The sequence below is a fragment of the Dreissena polymorpha genome, chromosome 5 (assembly GCF_020536995.1).
Source record: "Dreissena polymorpha isolate Duluth1 chromosome 5, UMN_Dpol_1.0, whole genome shotgun sequence".
Classification (NCBI taxonomy): Eukaryota; Metazoa; Mollusca; class Bivalvia; order Myida; family Dreissenidae; genus Dreissena; species Dreissena polymorpha.
In genome coordinates this window covers 110,697,850-110,719,146 of record NC_068359.1, presented here as the reverse complement: position 1 = coordinate 110,719,146, position 21,297 = coordinate 110,697,850, and the positions used below count along the sequence as shown (strand labels likewise).

At 32.5% G+C, this 21,297-nt stretch overlaps 1 long non-coding RNA gene across 1 annotated transcript; it reads right to left on the bottom strand.

Annotated features, from left to right (window-relative positions):
* Positions 1-14,270: 14,270 nt before the first annotated feature.
* On the bottom strand, positions 14,271-15,886 carry LOC127880491 (uncharacterized). The gene is made up of 3 exons (XR_008049545.1): positions 15,802-15,886; positions 15,230-15,411; positions 14,271-14,513 (listed from the first exon to the last, which is right to left on the bottom strand). It is a non-coding gene; the product is annotated as an uncharacterized LOC127880491 (long non-coding RNA).
* Positions 15,887-21,297: the final 5,411 nt, after the last annotated feature.

Sequence of the window (21,297 nt, the reverse complement as noted above, 5' to 3'; positions counted from 1 at the left end):
TGTGTTTATGTGCACGAATCTGCACCGAGTATGTTGATATCCAATGAAAGAGATTCTTGCTGTCTAGCAGACAATAATTTGCAATGGAATTACATTTTTCTTTCGTTTATTTTCTTAATACATGGGCTAAGGATTATCCAATAACCGTAATAAGTTACACAGTACAATTCGTGCACATTTCTTTTCCAAGTCGATATTGCTCGAGAATATCTTATTTTTTAAGATACCACGAGTATTCATTTGCCATTACAACATGTTTGCTTTACCCATTCTTTACACGATGTTATCGATTAATGTTAACAATTCACAAAATATAATGCATTTCTTAAAGTCAAGTGTTTATAACATATCGGTTTCCTGTTTTACACATATGCATTCCTTTTCGAAACGAAACTTTATTCAGCCAATAATAATACAGCAATAAATTAACCTCTTTACTTGTGAAAATGCTCACACTTCGGCATAGGATTATATAAAACCTAATCGGCTTCTCTTGTTGGAATGTATCATTACAGTTTTTCAAAGAACGTACAAAGTAGGTGTGTCGAGATAAAATTGCGGCGTTCATCGTGTTGCAATTGTCAGTAATAAAGAATAATGTGCCGCTTTTCAAATTTGCTGAAACGTAAATAAATATTGAAGATATAGGCTGAAACATTATATATTTTCATTCTAAGTAGCAGTTTAATTAAGGTACGAATATTGATAAAGGTATTTGTTTAATTTTGACAGTACGATGACAGTAGAAAAGAAGTCCATCTAGTATAGTAGTGCGAACTTTAAAAAATGGTGGGTAAATAGTTGGACATTTTGTATTACATATATTGAGAAAAAAATTAGTTTGTTACATATGTTGATGCGCTTTTCCTCAGAGATGCATTCAGTTGTAAAGTCACTTGACATTTACTGGTTCGCTAAGCTCAATGCATTATTGCCTGTCTTAATTATGATGTAAAAGTCTCCCAATCGATGCTTGTTCGCTCTGATTAATTAATATTGTATAAAACAACCCTTTTATATGTTACTTGTAAACGTTTTCGTTGTTCTCGTGAAATTTATTGCACGCTATAAAATGCATCATCACACTCATAATGCTGTGTTTCGAGGAGTTGCTAAACAAACACCGCAAAAAATCATATCTGTTTGCGTGACGGCATTGCATTGGCATTTGAGTGCTGTTTGTTGTCTTGAAATAACCACACAATCAATTTTAGCATTCTTAAATCGTTTCCATTCGAATGTCGTCGAAAGATTTTCTAGATACATTTTTTCCATTATACTTACTATGTTCTATGCTTCATTATGATTTTCTTATAATTTAGTCGGAATAGTTGTCAAGATTGGTATACGTTTACAATGATTTGATTGAATGTCAATATTTTAGACCTAAACTTTGACATTTCGATTATCTTTCCTTTCTTCGCGAATTTGCTGTAACCGAACAACGAATGGATCACCAACATTCCAAGTTTGATTCCCTCAATCATTATTTCTTAATATGTCAATTACCATTTAATTAGATTAATTAGAAGTTTCATTCTTAGTTCCAGCTTTCCATGCAAGAGTCTTAAACTTATATTTGAACGGCACAGTATCATATAGAAATGTACATCATACGATTTCACTTGTTATTCGGGGATTACCGTTCTCTACATAGAGGTCACTGCAAAACTGAGAAAATATTATTTTTCATGGACGAGAAGGTCAAAGAAGAGCATATTTGATGTCGGCAAAGCGGAAATGGCCTCCGCTCTGACCACCAAAGTGAACAGTCGTAAAATATGATTATATGACAGTTTTGACTCATCGGGTTGCATATCACAAATGCTAAAACAATAACACCCTATTTTAAAACGACTTCTTGTCTGTGTCGAGACTATTTAGACTTAAATACATAACGGCTTCCGCAAAGAACTTTCATAAACATAACATCATATTTCGCTACATGGGTCGCCTGTGGCCACTGTGACAGACTGTTCAGATATCAACATAGCAATCAAAGTCGGAATGACTTAAGCCACATTTGCAAACTATTTTAACATCACCATAATTCTATACGCCTGAGCGTCTAATAAAGAGCCGGTAGTATGTAAATAACGTCATTAGTCCCGATGTTGATATTATAAAAAGACATTAAAAAAGACATGTTCCAAGTCGGACTTGCACGTAAGATATGGTTGAAGGATTTGTTTAAAAAATGATAATAGTACTCCACGTCTTGTCGTCGATTGCAGCAGAAAATGAGGAATTCAATAGACAACTACAGAGGCCATAGACAAATAAACATGTTTTAGTAGGGACTCTTTAAGCGTGGAAAAAAATATGTGTGTTATGAAAAGTTACTAAAAAATTACCTTAACATTTGACAGTACTAAGAAAACAAAAGCGTAAAAGCAACATTCGCATTATTTAAAGTTGGTCAGAACACTTCACTCATCCAGCCAATAACAATTATATAAATCAGTAAAGTATCTGAACATTGTTTGTCGTGCTTGCAACAAATATGGTTATATGGACACATGAAACGCGTAACCATTGTTATGCTTTATAAGATAAATTATTATGTGATCGCCGCGAACAATAAATTATTGTTGATAATAGTGGATGCTGTTGTTTTTTAGCACATTTTCTCGTATTTCGTACATATTCCATTATACTACAAAACAGCAAATTCTATATTAAATATTTATATTGTTCATTACGTTACGTTAATTATTTCACAAACATACATGTACAACATGTTTGAAAATACCAGACATTTTTTTAACTTATTTGAATGCCTAATGATTTCTGCCTTTTATATCCCTAGGGAAATTTATACAGGACAGGACTATAAAACTCGTCTATAAGATGACTTTTATGTCAATCGGATTGGCAGATCTAATATGTTCTCAATTACAATAATATATTTCCTCAAATCTTGAAAATGCGATGGCAGAACGGACCCAAAATTATAATAACATTTTGTGGTGCAAACATGAGCATTCTGTCAATAAGTGAGTTGACACAACGGAATCATTTCGAGTTTTTGGATGGTTTAGCTTATTTGTGAATACAACGTACATAAAATGGACATACAAAAGTCAGGAGGTAATATCATTAAAAAAAATGCTAATGGAAGTTAAAAGCTAAACGATTTTTAATGTGGCATTACATGCAATTCGACAGGAACAACAAACGAATCTGCTGCCAACAGCGGTAAATTACATGGCCAAATACGGATGTAATTGCCAATGTTGCATGTATTCTTCATGTATGTCAGACTTTCTGAACATTCGTTTAAAGTTTACGTTGCTACAAAACATTTACTGTTTTACAATAGTGACCTAGTTACGTGTAGTAAAAGGGGGCATTCAGAAATTTACACGATTGGTTGATGCCAGTTTTCGTGAGCACAATTTAAGGTTTCCGGGCTATACATAAATATGCAACGCACTAACAGACAATGCATTAATCAACTTGTAGGATAAATATGTATCAATGTTCTTATTTAGAACATAACAAATGTAACATATATAAACTGATGCATTCGCCATGTCTTTGTAAGGGACGTGAAATATCATCGTCTGTTGAGCACATGGGCTGCTGCAAAACGTGCAATAAAACATGGCGAATCTTCTTACATCAAGTAGATCTGAAAGAAAACATGATTTAACCATTATCATATGTCACTAACTTCATTGTATTATGTTCATTAAATAGCTTGTCATTTTGTCGTAAACCATTTTTTTCGTAAAATTTGTTCATCACTATACATGCCTGGAATTTAGGAAATTGTTGTGTTTTATTTTTAGAATGTCTTTTATGTGATGATATACAATATTTTTATTAAATAAACACGCATTTGAACGAAATATTAGAGTTCGACCAAAGCTAATTTGGGTTCAATATTTTCGGAGGAACTGACTCAAAATGACTAGTGTAATTTCGTGGAACGCAAACACGTTCGTAACACATGCAGGTACTCAACCATAATACAAATACAAATACAATTTATTAATGCAGCGCTTAAAGTAACTATATTGAGTCTAATGAAAATGACAAGTAACGACTTCACCAGTCTTCTATTAAATGGTCCACCACTTTAACTGTTTCAAATTGTACATAACCGATAAATATTATTGTTAGTTTTCACTGTTTGAAACAGCAAATTGTCAAATGTTCTTTTAATGTTTACCTCTAAACCACATCAAAGTGAAACATAAATTAAGCTTTCGTTTTTAGTTGGTATAACAAGTAGAGATTCCGACTTATTTGTACTGAGTTGAACATGTTAAATCACCATCATTTCTTTTCGCGGCATGACCTTCAAGTTAGATACAGTTCCATACGAAAAGAAAAACAAATATACTTGCCTGTATATCAGAGATCTTAACCGCTAATGGCCTGACCGCAATATTTTAGTCATCATCCTATTTTGTGGTAGAAGAACCATACACGATCTTGTCTTTCGTTTTCATCTCATTCAAGCACGTTATTATTTAATAAAAATGTAGTATGAAACTGTTTGTATAAAAAAATGCTTGTTTCAAATAAATATGTTTAAACTAAGTAAGTAAATCGAAACTTGACGGGTCCTTTTAAATAAGAAGCATCTGTCTTATAATTACTTGCTGAATTTGTTCTTCATGATGTAAAGTTACTACACGGATCAATACGGCTATTATAAAGCACTTATAAAAATGAATCCCCATACAATTGATTTATATGTAAACCGTGAACAGCACATGAGCAGAATAATTGATGTTCTGGTGTGTCTTTCGAATGTTCTACAAAGGTTTAAGTTCAAAGTTTAAAAGTGTTTCTTACAAATGATCACAGTGCCACGAAGGCTTCTGTTTTTAAGTCTTGATCTGTTATTCGGAAATCGGAATGCAATGAGTATGGATATGTACACTGATATTAAGTACGAGAACGAACCATTGTTTGATATCACGAATCCATACTCTTTATTGTGAGATATTCGTTTCGTGCACAAATTATAAAAAAAAGAAATATTCTTTTGGTTTTTACGCGACCCTAATATGTGCAGCGACTTTAGACATTTTGAAATATAACTGATTAATTCATCTGTCTTATAAATGCACACATTATGTTTAGTTACGTAGATAACACGCAATAAGATATCGATTTAATTCATCGAGCAATAATTACAATGAATTCATTTTTGTTCTGGTTATAGTGGATTTTTTTTTATTTTTGGTCAGTGCAAAAGCAGTCTTATGTTTTGTACATATGAACTAAAACAACGGAATGTAAACTATTTAGTTAAATTAAATTATTGTTAGATATTAATAGAGGTGTTTTTTATGACGTTCGGCTGAGTATATGACAAAAGCACTTGTTCAACCGCTGTGGATATAGCGTAGCTTTGCATTACCTTATTTGAATGTGAAACGTTTTTTCTCCTGTGAATGCCTCATTTTAAATCCCAAGGGTAACTGACAATGGAGAAAGCTATTTAAATCGCCTCTAAGATGCAGTTTATGTCAATATGATTGGTAGATCCCATTCGGTTCTTAATAATAGTTATGTCTGTCCCCAAAATGTGTAACTGATGGGGCAGAAATGGGCATTAATTATTAAATATTTTTCATAGAAAAAGAATAAGCATTCCGTCAGTTTTTTGGTCGAAACAACGGAACATTGTTTTGTTTGTGAAATTTAATCTAGCATCGTTATTTACCGTGAAGGAAATGGATAAGCATTACTCATGGCTCTGAACAAAACTTAAATCTACAACGCGTATTAACATATACATTTTATATGGTACAAACTGTGAATAAATTGAATAATTCTCTGACTTCAGAATGAAGAAATTAAGCATGTATGTTTAACATAAAGAATTAATATAACCGCAAAACCCTACATATTCCAAAAATATATGAATAAGTAACATTTGCATGCGGCTTATGCTTTTTTTATTAAACATTTATGATATATCTACTGAAATTTTAATGAAAGCAATACAAGTATGTTTATTTGAAAACGGGTTAACATGGGTGTTTCACCATGCGGTAAAACACGTTTCCATTTGATAAATATAAAATAGTAATTATCAATATGATATTGTTTTATTGTTGTTACATAGGAAGTAGCATACGTACATATGCTATTTACACATTTAATTTCAATTATGTTTTGTTCAATAATTATTGCGAAATGTCTGCTTAAAGATTAGTAACTTGTTTTTCTGTACTATACATAAATAAGGTTTACAAAAGATGGGACAGAAGATCTATATAATTATAATTTATCGTATTAATTGAGTATTTAGTATCTACGGATGATAATATCAATATACAACATTGCACACCAGCTACGTTATTTATAAGTCATCACAATTGACAATTGAATACATATGACGTGTGGAAGTTAATTAATGGCCAAAAATGTTTTCTTTTAAAGTACTATGCGTGATCATGGATTGTAAAATGAAATACAAACATTCAATTTGCATCTCTTTTTTGTCAACCTACCCCAACCAGGGCATACATGTTTACAATAGGACCGGTGTGCTTTTTAAAATAAGCCGAGTAATGAGTAGATTGATTAGAATTTATTTAGATTCGGAAGCAATACAACTTCTATTGTATTTATAAAGTTGTACTTTAGACATAGTATCCGTTACACAACTTCTTACTTATCCCGTAGTGTTTGATTAAGGTTGAATACATTAAAATTCACTTTATTTATCACCTTGTATCGCATTTGAGATGTCCGTAAGAAGGTATGCAACAAATTAATCTTACTAGGTTTCATTTTGTATAACAAGATGACGGTAAGTTATACTGTATTTTACGAAAACATCGCATTTACTTACTGATCGATATGATATGGTATTTACCCTATACGGAAAAATGCACGATCAGAAGGTACCCTGACATAGCAAATAGAAAACGAGTATTCTGTTGAGGCAAGATCATAGTAAAAGTGGCCATTTACCGGCTCCTTAGAATTTACAGGGTTTTACATTTGCATTCAAGAAAAAAGATCCGAAGCCAGTTAAAGGCGAACAAATACGTGATACTCAAAGAAATACTTACTTTCAAGTACATACCATGCTCTGAATAGCACCAAAAATAACCCATATATGTAAATATTTGAACACAACTGCTAAGTGACTTAATTTAAGAACATCTCATCGAGCTCTTACCGTAATGCCTTAAAGTGGAACGTAGAAAGCTTAATGTAAATCCCCGGGTGACTGATGGAATTGTGTTTAAGCTGTAGTTAAAAGGTCGACCAGTAAAAAGGCCTTGGCAAACAGCGTAGACCCAGATGAGACACCGCATGATGCTGTAAGAAATGTTCCTAATATAGAAATCAATAGTATAGACATCCCTAATTTTGGAAATAAATTGATCCAATTTAATGGATTTAACGTATTAAGTAAAATATATCATTTATGTTCGTTTGGATACTATATATATGAGCGTATTGTGGTGCAATTATTCAGTAAAGTGTTAAACACATTAGCGATATTGTAAGATATTAACGGAGATGGCACGTACATATGTGTTTATTATGTACGAAATAAATACAACTTTACTCTAAAGTACTCAACATGTATTCGTTTTTTCTATATTTTAATATAATTAATATATTGTAAATTTAAACAAAGCTCTGTTCTTAAGAACTTAAGATTGTTCAGTACTCCTTATACAATGGGATACATAACTTCAAAAATAAAATTTTAAAGTAAATGTATAGTATAATATCTTACGGTCGTAAACAACAATACTTGGTTACACTAATTTTCAAACAAACATGTCAATTACCAGAGTAAATGTGTTTTTTAAATTAAATGTTGTGAAACGCAGCCTAAATGTTATTCCAAACAAATTCAGAAATATGGCTTCAAATAATATATTGTGTGTTTTCCATTCAGCGACCGACATTGCAAAATCCTCGAGACACAAGCAAACGTCTTCTATTCTCCGCAAAACCCAGGAAAACAACACACACCAAAACAATTGTCCACTGTGATGGAATATTGGCACATGTGATGACATATGTCATCATTCTGTGTAGTTCTCTTGCAAATAAAAAAGACAATCACATCGATCTTTAGTGGAGGAATAAATATCCAGTTGAATCTATCAAGCTGGATTGGTTCCAAAATACCACATGGGCTTTACCTAGGTTCCAATACTCTGCGTCATGATCACCGTTGTTGCTCACCATATAAGAATGGTCATGGTTTAAAGGGATAATATTATATGGAATCCATGTAATGATGTTGAAAATGCAGTAGAACGCTGTATTTTTCAAATACCGTCACGGTGTAAGTGATGGTGTTTAATGTGAGTATGCCATCAACAATGGCATCCGTTGAACAATATCTTAATAAACATGACAAACTTAACTTGTGATATGATAATTGATACAGAAATATACATACTAAAATTACAAGGGAAATTTTTCTAAAATTATAATCATAGTATAGATAATTACCACTTAGTTCTTTTTTATAATGCACTATGGTCGAGTATTTCCTTCCTAGTATGATAATGCAGTTGATTAATAATCTATACAGTTTTATTTCTTCGTATGGAACGTATGTCCTGATTTTGATTTTCGGGTAGAGTGTAACATTATCAGACATATATTGCTGATTTTGTTTTAAATACAATATATTACTTTTAATAAATATATAAATGAATATATAGATATTTGCATGTAAGCTTTTTCTTATAAAAGTGTTAATTATTCATAAATCTTCATGTATTTGTGGTAGAAGTCAGTTGATGTATACAACATGAAATGTAAGTAAACTAATTTTCTGTTTTCATTATAATTTATGTTGATTTCTTGTAAAGTCTTTGATATTCTAGAAAAGTGTGCGCAAATAATACCGAATAATACCAAAATGTGACAGGGTAGACCAGTTGGTGCAGGATAGATTTGTGCAAATCGGTCGCTGCTCGGCAAGGTTTCTGAAATACTTTTATAGTTATTCGACGTTTCATTAGAAAATCAAGACGTATAAACACCGGATGATCTTTGAAATGATGTAGTGGCCATGAGATATTGAGCGCAACTTTCTGTTACCTTTATATGTCGCACTGGTGTCGTCCCGTCATCGGCAAGCCAAAGGCCATATTTCCCAAATCAGTTTGCGAAATTCTTGTCGTGGTCGTTTCATGTGCATAAATATGTTTTGCGCGGGAGCTCGCATATTTAAAAGACGTAGGACACTTTAAGTGAAACGATGCCCATCTTTTAATGCAACATATGCCTTACATAATATTCTATTTGTATTCCTATACAAAATATGCCATCACTCAAATTGAAACAAATAGCTGCTAAATAAATGATTTAAATTGAGGACAATTGATTAATATACCGATAATCTGTATGCACAATAGACCTAAAGGTGAACACTCATTTGTTAAATCTAACCATATTTTATGTGTTGTTTTCTGATGCGTGACATAATAATGGTTAATTAGTGGGTTATTTAACTGCGAATACTTTTACTTTTTTAAGTTAATCTGATCATCGTCATTGTTCTGACAATGTATTACAGTTGACTTCACCTTGTTCAGAATACTTGTTTCTGTTCAACCTTGTATTATATTTGTTGTGTTATAAAATGTTTAACTTGTCGTATCATACTAAACGACTTTTGTATTCCAGCACAATTATATTTCTCACATTGTGCCAATCACATATATGTTGAATTAAATAGGCGATGCTGAACCACGCCCGGAGGCCGTTTTATCAACATATCTTATCTTAGCGGATCTTATCTTAAATCCTTCACTTACGATTTCATTTACGATCCGCTAATACCCGTTTTATGAACGCTGTCGTAAGTATCGAGTCGCAGCTAAGATTTTAGCTAAGCGTACGATCTGGAATATCGCGAACTAGTCGAAAAACTTCATCTTATATCACACGATTTCCCGTTTTTATGTCAAAAAGCAAGATGGCCGACAAAGCAAACGGAGGCAAGTAGCAAATGATAGTGATGATTTACTTATGATAGTAGTAAATATATCCACTCATGTCTTAAAATATTTTAGCGTTTTTGTCTGTCAATTTGTCTCGTAATTGATAAAGATTTTTTATTTAAATTCATAGTGTTAATTTACACCAAAGAATAAAAATGTGTGTATGCATTTATGCATTTATTTTCTTGCTATAACGAAATCATATGTTCGCGCGTATGGCACTGTCAGTGTCAGCCTTTTAATTGACAAATCTTTAGTGTGTGTTTATATCATAATGTTTTATTTTTGTGGTAGAAGAATATTCGAGTACATTCGAGTTTTTTAATCAATACATTATTCATATGCCTTAAATTTGAAGAAAATATTTTATTTTCATAATTTAGTGTTTTTTTTAGAGTAAATGTATCTCCCTTTTCAAGTTATATTTTCATCTTATGAATTTCCTCTTCTTTCCTTATATATTTATCTATTCTGAGTATATAAGGATGAGTACTGTGTATTTATTTTCGGCATAAAATTTACTTTATTAATAATTACCCAGTGTAAATAGCGTTAGAATAAATTTTTAATTGTAAACATTAATCTGAAAACTATCTCTCAATTTCAGAGTGAAATACATTGGCTTGTGTAGCCGCAAGATATACAAAGCTATCAAGAAATGGACGGACATTATTCATTAAGGAATATTAACTAATTAAATCTCATGATTCTTACCTTACTCTTAACAATAGTATAGAAAAATTCACAATGTCAGTCACATGTAAGATTTAAAAATGAAAGTCAGTCTGGAAAGGTTTAATTTGTACTTTGAATTATACATTAAAACTTAATGTAATTAAACTATCGAATTTGCACCGAATAATCGTTGTCGTGTATTGTTTGTTTGCTGTTTTCTAGTGAAGATAGTAGTCATTCTCCCAGCGGAGGTAACTGGTTGGGATAGATGGTGGTTTTGGCACATTTCAGTCCAGTTCATGTATGTATATATATAAATTATTACTTATATTCATGTATTTGGTATCTATTCATCACTCATTTCTTCATCTTTGGAATTTGAATTTGAACACTATGTACTTCCTTTTCAGGCGCACAGCAACAAGCATGTGTGAATAATGAGAGCTCATCCATCACATCAGTTGAACATGAATTGGTCAGATAATTAATCAAGTACACAGAATAAAGTTAGCACATTTATTTTTGTAGGTTTGTCAATGTTACAAAAAACATAAAACAATGTGTATCATAATCAAAAATTAATTATGTGACATAAAGTTCGTTATTTATAAAGTTACTTGGTGACAGAAACATTTCACAGTTTTAATAAATGCATTCTATCAAAATGTCTTGTCATTGAAGTAACATGTTTGCATGTTCGACAGCTCATAAAGATTGATTTCCATATTTAAGAATGCATATTAATCGTTAGATACAAGTAACTTAACAAAATACCAAAATAAAAAATGTGTACACTTACATACATAAAGTTATTATGGTGATGTATTAATTAATATATGTTATTTAACCCATTTTTTCCTAGCGTCTAGAAAAAAGGCCTTGGCAAACAGCGTAAACCCAGATGAGATGCCGCATGATGCGGCGTCTCACCAAAGTCTGCGCTGTTTGCTTAAAGAATTTATGTAAGAAATATTCTAAATATAGAAATAAATATACTAGACACCCCTAATTGTGGAAATAAATTGATCAAATTAAGAAGGATGGGAAAGTCCACTAGGCATAAATGGGTTAAAAAAGGTTCATCAAATTTCACAATACCAATTGTACAAATCAACTGGATATTCTTTTCTTTTTTCAGAAAAGCCAGTGAAGACAAAAAAGATGTAAGTTCCATAAAAATATAGATTAACTAATTAAATTGCTTGATCATGAATTTGTAATATTGTATAAAAATAGATTTTATGCAAATAATTTTTATTTAACATAAATTTTACAACATATTAGAAATAATGACCTCAGAATACATTTTACTGGCCAAGGGCTGGTGGTCTAATGATAATTTGTATCCCTTTTATATTTACACAAATGTATGTTAAACATTTTAAAAACAAGGGCTGTTTGTAAAACATGCATGCCCCCATATGGGCTGTCAGTTGTAGTGGCAGCCTTGTGTGAATACGTTTTTTGGCATTGTGACCTTAACCTAGTAACCTGAAAATCGATAAGGGTCATCTGCGAGTCATGATCAATGTACCTATGAAGTTTCATGATCCTAGGCGTAAGCTTTCTTGCGTTATCATCCGGAAACAATTTTACTGTGTCAAGTCACCGTGACCTTTGACCTAGTGACCTGAAAGTCTATAGGGGTCATCTGCGAGTCATGATCAATGTACCTATGAAGTTTCATGATCCTAGGCATAAGCGTTCTTGAGTTATCATCCGGAAACCATTTTACTATTTCGGTCACCTTGACCTTTGACCTAGTGACCTGAAAATCAATAGGGGTCATCTACGAGTCATGATCAATGTACCTATGATGTTTCATGATCCTAGGCCTAAGTGTTCTTGAGTTATCATCCAGAAACCATTTTGCTATTTCCGGTCACCGTGACCTTGACCTTTGACCTAGTGACCTCAAAATCAATAGGGGTCATCTGCGAGTCATGATCAATGTACTTATGAAGTTTCATGATTCTAGGCCTAAGCGTTCTTGAGTTATCATCCGGAAACCATCTGGTGAACGGACATACGGACGGACGGACCGACATGTGCAAAACAATATACCCCCTCTTCTTTGAAAGGGGGCATAAAAAATAAAAAAATAGTGTATATAAATCTCTTATTGTTAGAATGTTACTATTATTTAGCTGCACTTTGCATTACAAACTTTTTTTAACATAAAATGTATTTCATTTTCAGATAGTGTTCCACTTCATTGGTCATTTGCTGTAGAGTTGTTGGACAAATAATGTACATGTATTGTTATGTTACAAAAATAAAAATAAAAATTATTTTCACTTTGTTACAATATAAAGGAAACATGTAATCATCATAAGCAAGGCATGACTGAGTGTAAAAATTGTGTTGTTAATAAAAACAAGAGCTGTCAGAGGACAGCGTGCTCGACTATTCGAGTGCTTGACAGTATAACGTAAGCCATTATCGGGAAATTATTCATATTCAATTAGGTCAAGGTAATACAGTCACATTCTAAGTGGAAGAGGAACATAATTGAAACATATTGATCGCTAATGTTTTAAAGAAGTTGTACTTTTAATATAGACGATTCTGAGTTCAGGTATATTTTCCACAATCTATTGAACATTTGTAAAGACATAAAACAAAGAAATAAGATTTTATTTCAAGTTTGATAGCAATAGCTTTGGTGAGATGGTTGGACCGTCCTTCAAAAAATTAATAAATAAATATGTGTTTGTTTTTTTACCATGTTTCAAAGAAAAAAAAACTTTTTGGGTTGGTGGGTGGGGGGTTATAATGTGTGTGTGTGGGGGGGGGGGTCATTTATTAGTTGATCTTTCAAAAATAAAAACAAGGAAAAAAATAAAAAATAAAATTTCGGGGGGGGGGGGGTGATTCTGGGGTGGGGCGTTGGGAATGGTTTGGGTGGAGTCCATTGTGGTGTGTCAGGTAAGTGTAAAGGTAAGTTTTCCAAGTCTGAAAGCAATAGCTATGATACTTTACAGGGTGAGGTGGTACGCAAACTTTAACATAGATTTATCAATAATATGTATATTCTAAGTGGAAAGAGGGACATAATTCTTACAAAATGCTTGTTACAGTTGTCTGCTCTTGTTTATAGATTGGGGTCATGTTGGTAAAGAAGTATGCAAAATATGAAAGCAATATGTCAAGGGACATTGAAAATATTGAAGGTGGTACGCAAACTTAGCATAGATTTATCAATAATATGCATATTCTAAGTGAAAAAAGGGCCATAATTCTTACAAAATGCTTGATACAGTTGTCTGCTCTTGTTTATAGGTTGGGGTCATGTTGGTTAAGAAGTAAGCAAAATATAAAAGCAATATGTCAAGGTATTTGAGATGGTACGCAAACTTTAACATTCCAACGCTTAATGCAGACGCCGGGGTGAGAAGGATAGCTTCACTATATATATTTCATATATAATAGTCGAGCTAAAAATCAACAAAAAATAATGACATAGAACTTGTCAATATTAACACTCTTACAAAGATTTTGACCACACTTGAGGATAGCCTAGATATTATTAACAAAAACATTATGACCAATTTTCATCAACATAGCATCAAATGTGGATAATGCATGAAGCTGAGCATAGACAGACCCGACCACAATGACTGACCTATAGCACTTCATGCATAAGTGAGCATGACACAACATCTACATAAATAAGTTAATCATGTCTATAAGTGCTGCATTTTATCCTATTGTGGGGCACCGTGCACAACATAATCCACTTCCTGTGCCTCAATAAGTTGTTAAGGCAGTAGTACCTGCTGATCTATGCATAAGTTGTGTAGGCGCATTCATGCATCCACTGCTTGACAGCACTCATCGAGTCTCATGAATAAACATCCTCCAGTTTTATGTAGACACCTGTCGATAGAGAAAAACAAAAAATATTACCTTTGAGATTAAATTACAATATCAAATTTATTATCAATGATGTTTATTATGCATTTTATTTAATTGATATCTTCAGTTATTAATTGAATTTAAGACTAATATGGGTAAATAAATAAATAAATAAAACAAAATTTGCAATAATCTACGGCATCCATTTTTATCAACATATGCACGTGCATATATAAAAGCAACTTTAAAATCTGTTTCAAATGTGTGTTTTTACTAGATGTGTCTCCTCACTGATGCCCCCACTTCAGGTAGAGATACACAAACAAGTCCATCAGTCATTAAAAGAGACAATAGTCTTCAGAACAAACAACATACGTATATATGAGCAAAACTTGAAAAAAAAATAACACATTACTTTTACAGCTACAATTCCTTTTTTAGGTCATTCATTTATGCAAAACCCACCCACTGATATACGAACAGACAAGAGTGGGACATTCCGGTGCAATGCTTAAGGCTTCCCTCTTTTTACATTCAGTAAATTGTTATGATTGTGATGTAGATGTGATGATTACAATGTTGCTCTAAGAGAAAGATATTAAGCATTGCACTTGTCAATCCATATATTTTGTGGGCTAATATATGGTAAATGGTGCCATATGTTGATTAAAATAACTGAATGTTTTTAACTGTTATAATATGACCAAAATAAAAATAGATGTTGTAAATGTAAATACCTTAATCTACTATCAGCAGTCCAAAAGCCCTCTCAACCACAATCCAACCACTTGACTGGGCATGGTTGAACCTCACCACTGCATCTGTTGTTGGCCTAAGCAAGGGCGTTTATACATATTTTTTTAACGAATAGCCGGAGTCGCCAAGTAGGTATCCCAGGTGGTTTTCTTCCAAGAAAGGTCTAATGAAAAATTCAAAAAGCTAGGTTTAAGTTGGAACAATCATCAGTTAAATGGTTTATTAAGGTAGCTATAGGATGCTTATAAGCTTAACACAATCTTAAATTAATTTCAATTATAAATTTAACATTGATTTGCATCTTTTATGTGTAGATACAATTAATTTTACATATATAAACTAATATAATTTAATCTTCTCTGTTTGTTAAAAGAAATTAAAATGTTAAATTATGTATGTGCATTTAACACATTATATTTAAGTAATGTGCAATGCATTGATGTAAAAACTAAAATATTTCCATGATCATTACAGTAGTATTTCACTTTTTCACAATACTAGCCATAGTCCCTCAAATGGTATATCCATAAATGCATATTATTTATTGTCATACCTTCAAAGTTCAAACCAGAGCTGTCAAAGACAGAGGCGTCATGTGTGTTGACCCGGGCCATTTTGACACAATGTCAATGAACTTGCAAATAAACTACACTTTATTATGTGAAAATGCAATTGAATTAAATTTGTTGAATGATTGGGGCATCTATTTTATTCAAATGTTTTATGATGTTACACTATTAGTTAAGCCACTTCTGACTCTTGACTGATATTGTGATTCAGTGTCATTAAAACAACATTGGGCAAGAGCGCAACACAATCAGATATTAACTTTGCTACCATGTATCTAACCGTGCAGTGTGAGATTGATGTTGCTCAGCTGTTCATATGTATATTGACTGTAAAATTCACAAATCCATTTTTGACAGAACATTGGTAATTTTGGGTTTGCAAAGTTTACAATTTATAATCGGTGGGGCAGATATTGCAGACACCATACAGTGCATTATAAGATAGACGAAAACTTCAAAACTTTATGCGAAAAAGGTATATCAGTAAATTGCGTCTATAACTAACTTGTATAGCAACGTCCAAAATATTGCAATATCCGAATTATAATTAAATCTTTAAAATTCAAGATATAATGACAAATGAACTGTTTTACTTATAAAGAAACCATAAAACATTTGTTTTGATAAAAATTGAACAAATATGACATTATACTTACCTATTTAACGAATTAATTATCCCAACATCACAAATTTCATTTCCCTTGGACGTTTAATGCAGAGAATGATAAAACGAATATATTTAACGTTATCAAACATAAAAACGTCCAATAGTATCAATATTTCACCATCACGGAGATCGCAAAATCCTTTCCTTTTCGAAACATTCTCAACTCTCTTTTTGACCAACGTCTATAGCGCGTGCGACCGCCATGTTTACGAACGCTAAGAGAGGTCTTACCCAGTCGTAGCTTTAAGCACAAATCTTACGACATCTTAGCTGCGATTTCTTTGATAAAACGGTTCGCAGTACTTACGATAAGCGTACGGCAAAATTCTACGAATCTTACGTAAGATCACACTAAGATATGTTGATAAAACGGCCTCCCGGAGACTTGGGCATCATCCCCCAAGTGTGCATACCATTTGCATCGTTACATGATCAAACCATTCGTTGCGTTTTTTTAATTGATGTAGTGAAGTCGTATCACTATTTCGGTAAGATATCCCACTCTCATCTCAACTTAAACAATCTTATGGGTTATCAGTCAAACAAAGACGTTACAAAGTTCAGTCCTACTTTAACCACATTTGAGGTAGCGGAGGAATGCCCGAAAAATAATGTCGTGGAAATATGACAAATAGGTTAACGTTAATTTGCTGATATTTTATCTAAATGCTTGACTCGAATATGGTATTTATTTGCATATAATTTACATTCATGGATTTGTCCTATCAGTTGGAACGTCCGTGAATCGCCTGGCATTATAACCTGATACTTATTATTTTTACTTGTTAGATCCTTATATACATCTAACATGAGTTAAGTTTACGTATAGTATTTTGTAAACGCTCACTGGATGGGACTTGAATGTGCTCGCATTGCAGCTGCCATAATTAAATTAAATGCAATACTACAGCGTGAATGTATTGATATAAAGAAATACCAAACGAATGTTATACAAATATAGTGTATAATGCGTATGTATTTACTTTAATATGAAACAAAACACTCAATCTAGCATAATAAACATCATCGTGTGTTAATTTTGATCCTTATAATTACCAACACGGTAACGATATAAATACATTAGTCGCAATATATATCGAATACCTGTTTGATGACGGATGGAAAAAAGATGACTTTGAAAATGTAAGTAGAGAGAGCTTAAGGCAGCCGTACCTTGGTTTTTGTTGTGTCGAAGTGATTCAGTTTCTTCTCGGCACGTAAGTATTCTGAATTTTATTTTGAAAGCTTTTTAGTTTAAAAAGTGGTCGTATTAGACATAGCTCTATGTCCGGGCTTGAAATGTATAGTATATGTAGAATGTATATTCGATTAAAAACATATTCCTTATCAATGATCTGAATGATGCCGCGCTGACCTCATTGGTGGTTTGAAAATCCAAGATGGCGTCCAAGATGTCAACCTTTTCACCTTCGTTGTGATGCCAATTGCCCATAATGTTCGAATATGCGAATAATTGCAGCTCAAATTTCATTACACTACATCGGATCTGAATGTATTATATGCTATAAACTTGAATAATTGTCTCTTCTAATGGCCTTGTGTAAAGAATATTCATTATGTTCCATAAAAATATTTTACCTGTATTAATTAACCTTTACATGCAGAGAGTAAAGACAAGGAAACTAAGAAGCTATATTTCACATGTTCTGCTTATTATATTTTTACTCCAGATGCGAAATAATGTACACACGTGAAGCACAAATGATATACATGATCATTTTATTTACATCTTGGAAGAATGGACTTCACAATTAAATTGATTATAATTCTTAATTGTTTTCTAAATATAGTGAAGAACAGTTTACTTATACTCCAATTTGAAGTGTACAGTTTTTCAAGATAAGTTACTTCCCTTGTTGTTACTTGCATCAATTTTTTTTATTCCGCTGAAAATTTGAACGAACAACTATATGGATACATTCTTTAGCTTAATAAGTTAATAAGGATTCAATGATAAAAAAACAACAACATTATATATTATTGTTATTCACATACAATTTCGTTACCCAAAAAACTTGGAAATTGTAAAACTAAAATTCAGGATATTTTTGTCAATTTCAATATTTACCATTATTATCATTATGTACAGGACACAGGATCGTTCATTCATGCGGTGAGGCCAGCGTATAAATTTCGGGTTGATTGTTTTATTTAGATAGTATTCCTTATAAAAATATATGATCTAGAAGAAAGACAATGTGATTGACTGCTACACTTGACATCAGTTAAGATCATGTTACCATACTGCATTGATGCTGCACGCCTCAACTGCGCTGGATACAGCCTCTTTTATCTTAGGTCAATGGAGAAATTGTAGGAAAGTGTACAAGACAATTTCTAAAAGGGTGAGCATGTTAGGAGACATGTTTCGGGATTATGGAGCGACATGGTCATACACACATCATTTAATAGATATGGCCACGGAAAGGAGTGAATTATAGGTGCAATACTTAAATCTGAAATTCTCGATGTTTGGAGTTAAAGCTTGAAGAAGGCAGGGATAAGATCTGATAAAAAAGAGGAGCTCCTGTATAGTGCACTGGCGAAATACACAATAACGTGAAAGCCAGGGAGAATGAGTGCTAAGGATTAAGCAAGTATTCAGAGGAAGTTGACAAAATGTATTGATCCGTTGGATCCAAGCAAGTATCAGCTAAGTCTAGTGAATATTTTGACTAAACCAATAATGATAAAGTATATCAGAGTTGATCAAGCAATATATATTGGTAAAACCAAAATAACATAATTCGAAACCCCATTGGCGGACAGTTTTCATTGGTTAATATATAAAACAATTAAAGCACAGATTGTGTCTAGAAAGCAAATACTGGTTGCAAGCACCATAGTGTATGCCGTATATCTGTTTTATTTTAAAGTGATTGGCTTATAATCTAGTTCTTGGGAAGTTGACATTAACCATATGCTAATACTGGTCCATGTTTGGATTAAAACACTTAACCATCATAGAATGTAACTTGATGTCACCGAATACAAACAGCAGCTGATCCCTTTGATTTGTAAAGCTTTTTGCGTATATAGCCAATCAAGCTGACTGAAAAACAGCAGATGAAGAACTGTAAGAAATAGCGGTGTCATGGTTCGAGACCACTGACTACTTAATTAAACATAACACGGAAAACTTGGGAATCAAATATCGTTTTAAATTAATTGGTAAAGGGTTATTTTTCTTCAATTTGGTACGGCCAGTATTGATAAATTAAATGGTTTGCTTACATAATACAAGATCATTAACATACATTCGGCACGAATACACAATTGTCATCACATCTGAATACATTCATTATCAGTGTAGCTTTAATTTTAATAGCAACAAACGCAGCAACTATATTGATCCATGAGATAAGATACCGAATAATTCTTATACTTAAAAACAATGCATGAAGATTCAACGCCTGAAGCAAGCATATTAAAGTTTGACTATTTAATTTAAAATATTATCCATTTTGTTTGCATTAATTTGCATTAATAAAACAACGTCAAAAGGAGTGTCTCCGAGTTTGCTCTTCGAATAATTCACGAGAGAGAGTATGTATCGTGAGATTGGCAAGACCGTGAATATCTTAAGATAAACCGGAAGTCTTGCATTTCTCACGTTACCCCCCCCCCCCACACCTCCCCCGAGACAAACCCGCTGACCGTGAAAACATTGAGACTCTCTAATATTCCTTGGGTAACCATTTATTTAAAATATCAAAAAAGCTGCAACACAAACAATAACACAACATTTTATCAGTCCATTTTTAGAATGATTAAGCAATATATTTTCATCTTTTTTGGAAGATGTGCATATACTTTTACTGCAGCATAATTGTTTTTTTAATTTATTTTCAATTATTGCTTAGTATGTACAAAATATTTAAAAAAAATATTGCATTAGAAAATACATTTATAATTAAATGAGTTTCGAGGTTTTCACATACATGATACTTAAGGGGACAAAGGCCAGCAACGACTTACTTTTGGTAGGTCAAGTTTTCTGGCTTGCACCTGTCGGAAACCGACCCCACCGGATGACATATGTAAGTGCGTCGAACATACTGTTCACATGGTCATATGTCTGCCTATGCCTAAAATATGTTAAGCCTTCTTTTTCTTCCTATGAATTACAAAGCTCCTCTGGAGCATTGACGCAGTGGGACTATACTAGGAGTCCATCTCGCATTTAATGTAATATAAGTGTACGGTAGGTATGTTGATGGTTTTAAAACAACCCTGGTAGTAAATGTTGACATACTTTCAACTCATTCTCTCTGAACATTTGCAAAATAAACAAGTTGCATCAGATACAATCGAAAGTATTAAATGTCGACATAACAGAAATATTTTCATATGTTAAATCTCAATCTGATTTCAAAAGAAAAAAAACTAGTGTATTCAACATAAATGTAATTTTACATCTATAAATGAAAGTCACTGTCACTTTTATGCTGACCAGCTTTACATGTAGCTTAAACGTCTATTTCTTGATTTAATCGCGCATAATAAAATACAATACAATTGTGTTGACATTGAACAGTGAGTCGATACGTTATCAAACTGTTATTTAAAATGCACTTTCTCGTCATTAATTAGAATTGCAACGTCAGTAGTTTCATTTTAATTTACGCCTGCACTTTTTTTTTGTTGACATATGAAGCGGTTAAACAAATCAATAAACCCTAGACGTTAAATTCCTATAATAAGGCCACTCTTCTAGTTAAGAACATTTCATGTTTTTGTATGTATTGATACAGTTTTCATTTTAATATTTGAATTAATCACCACCTTGATA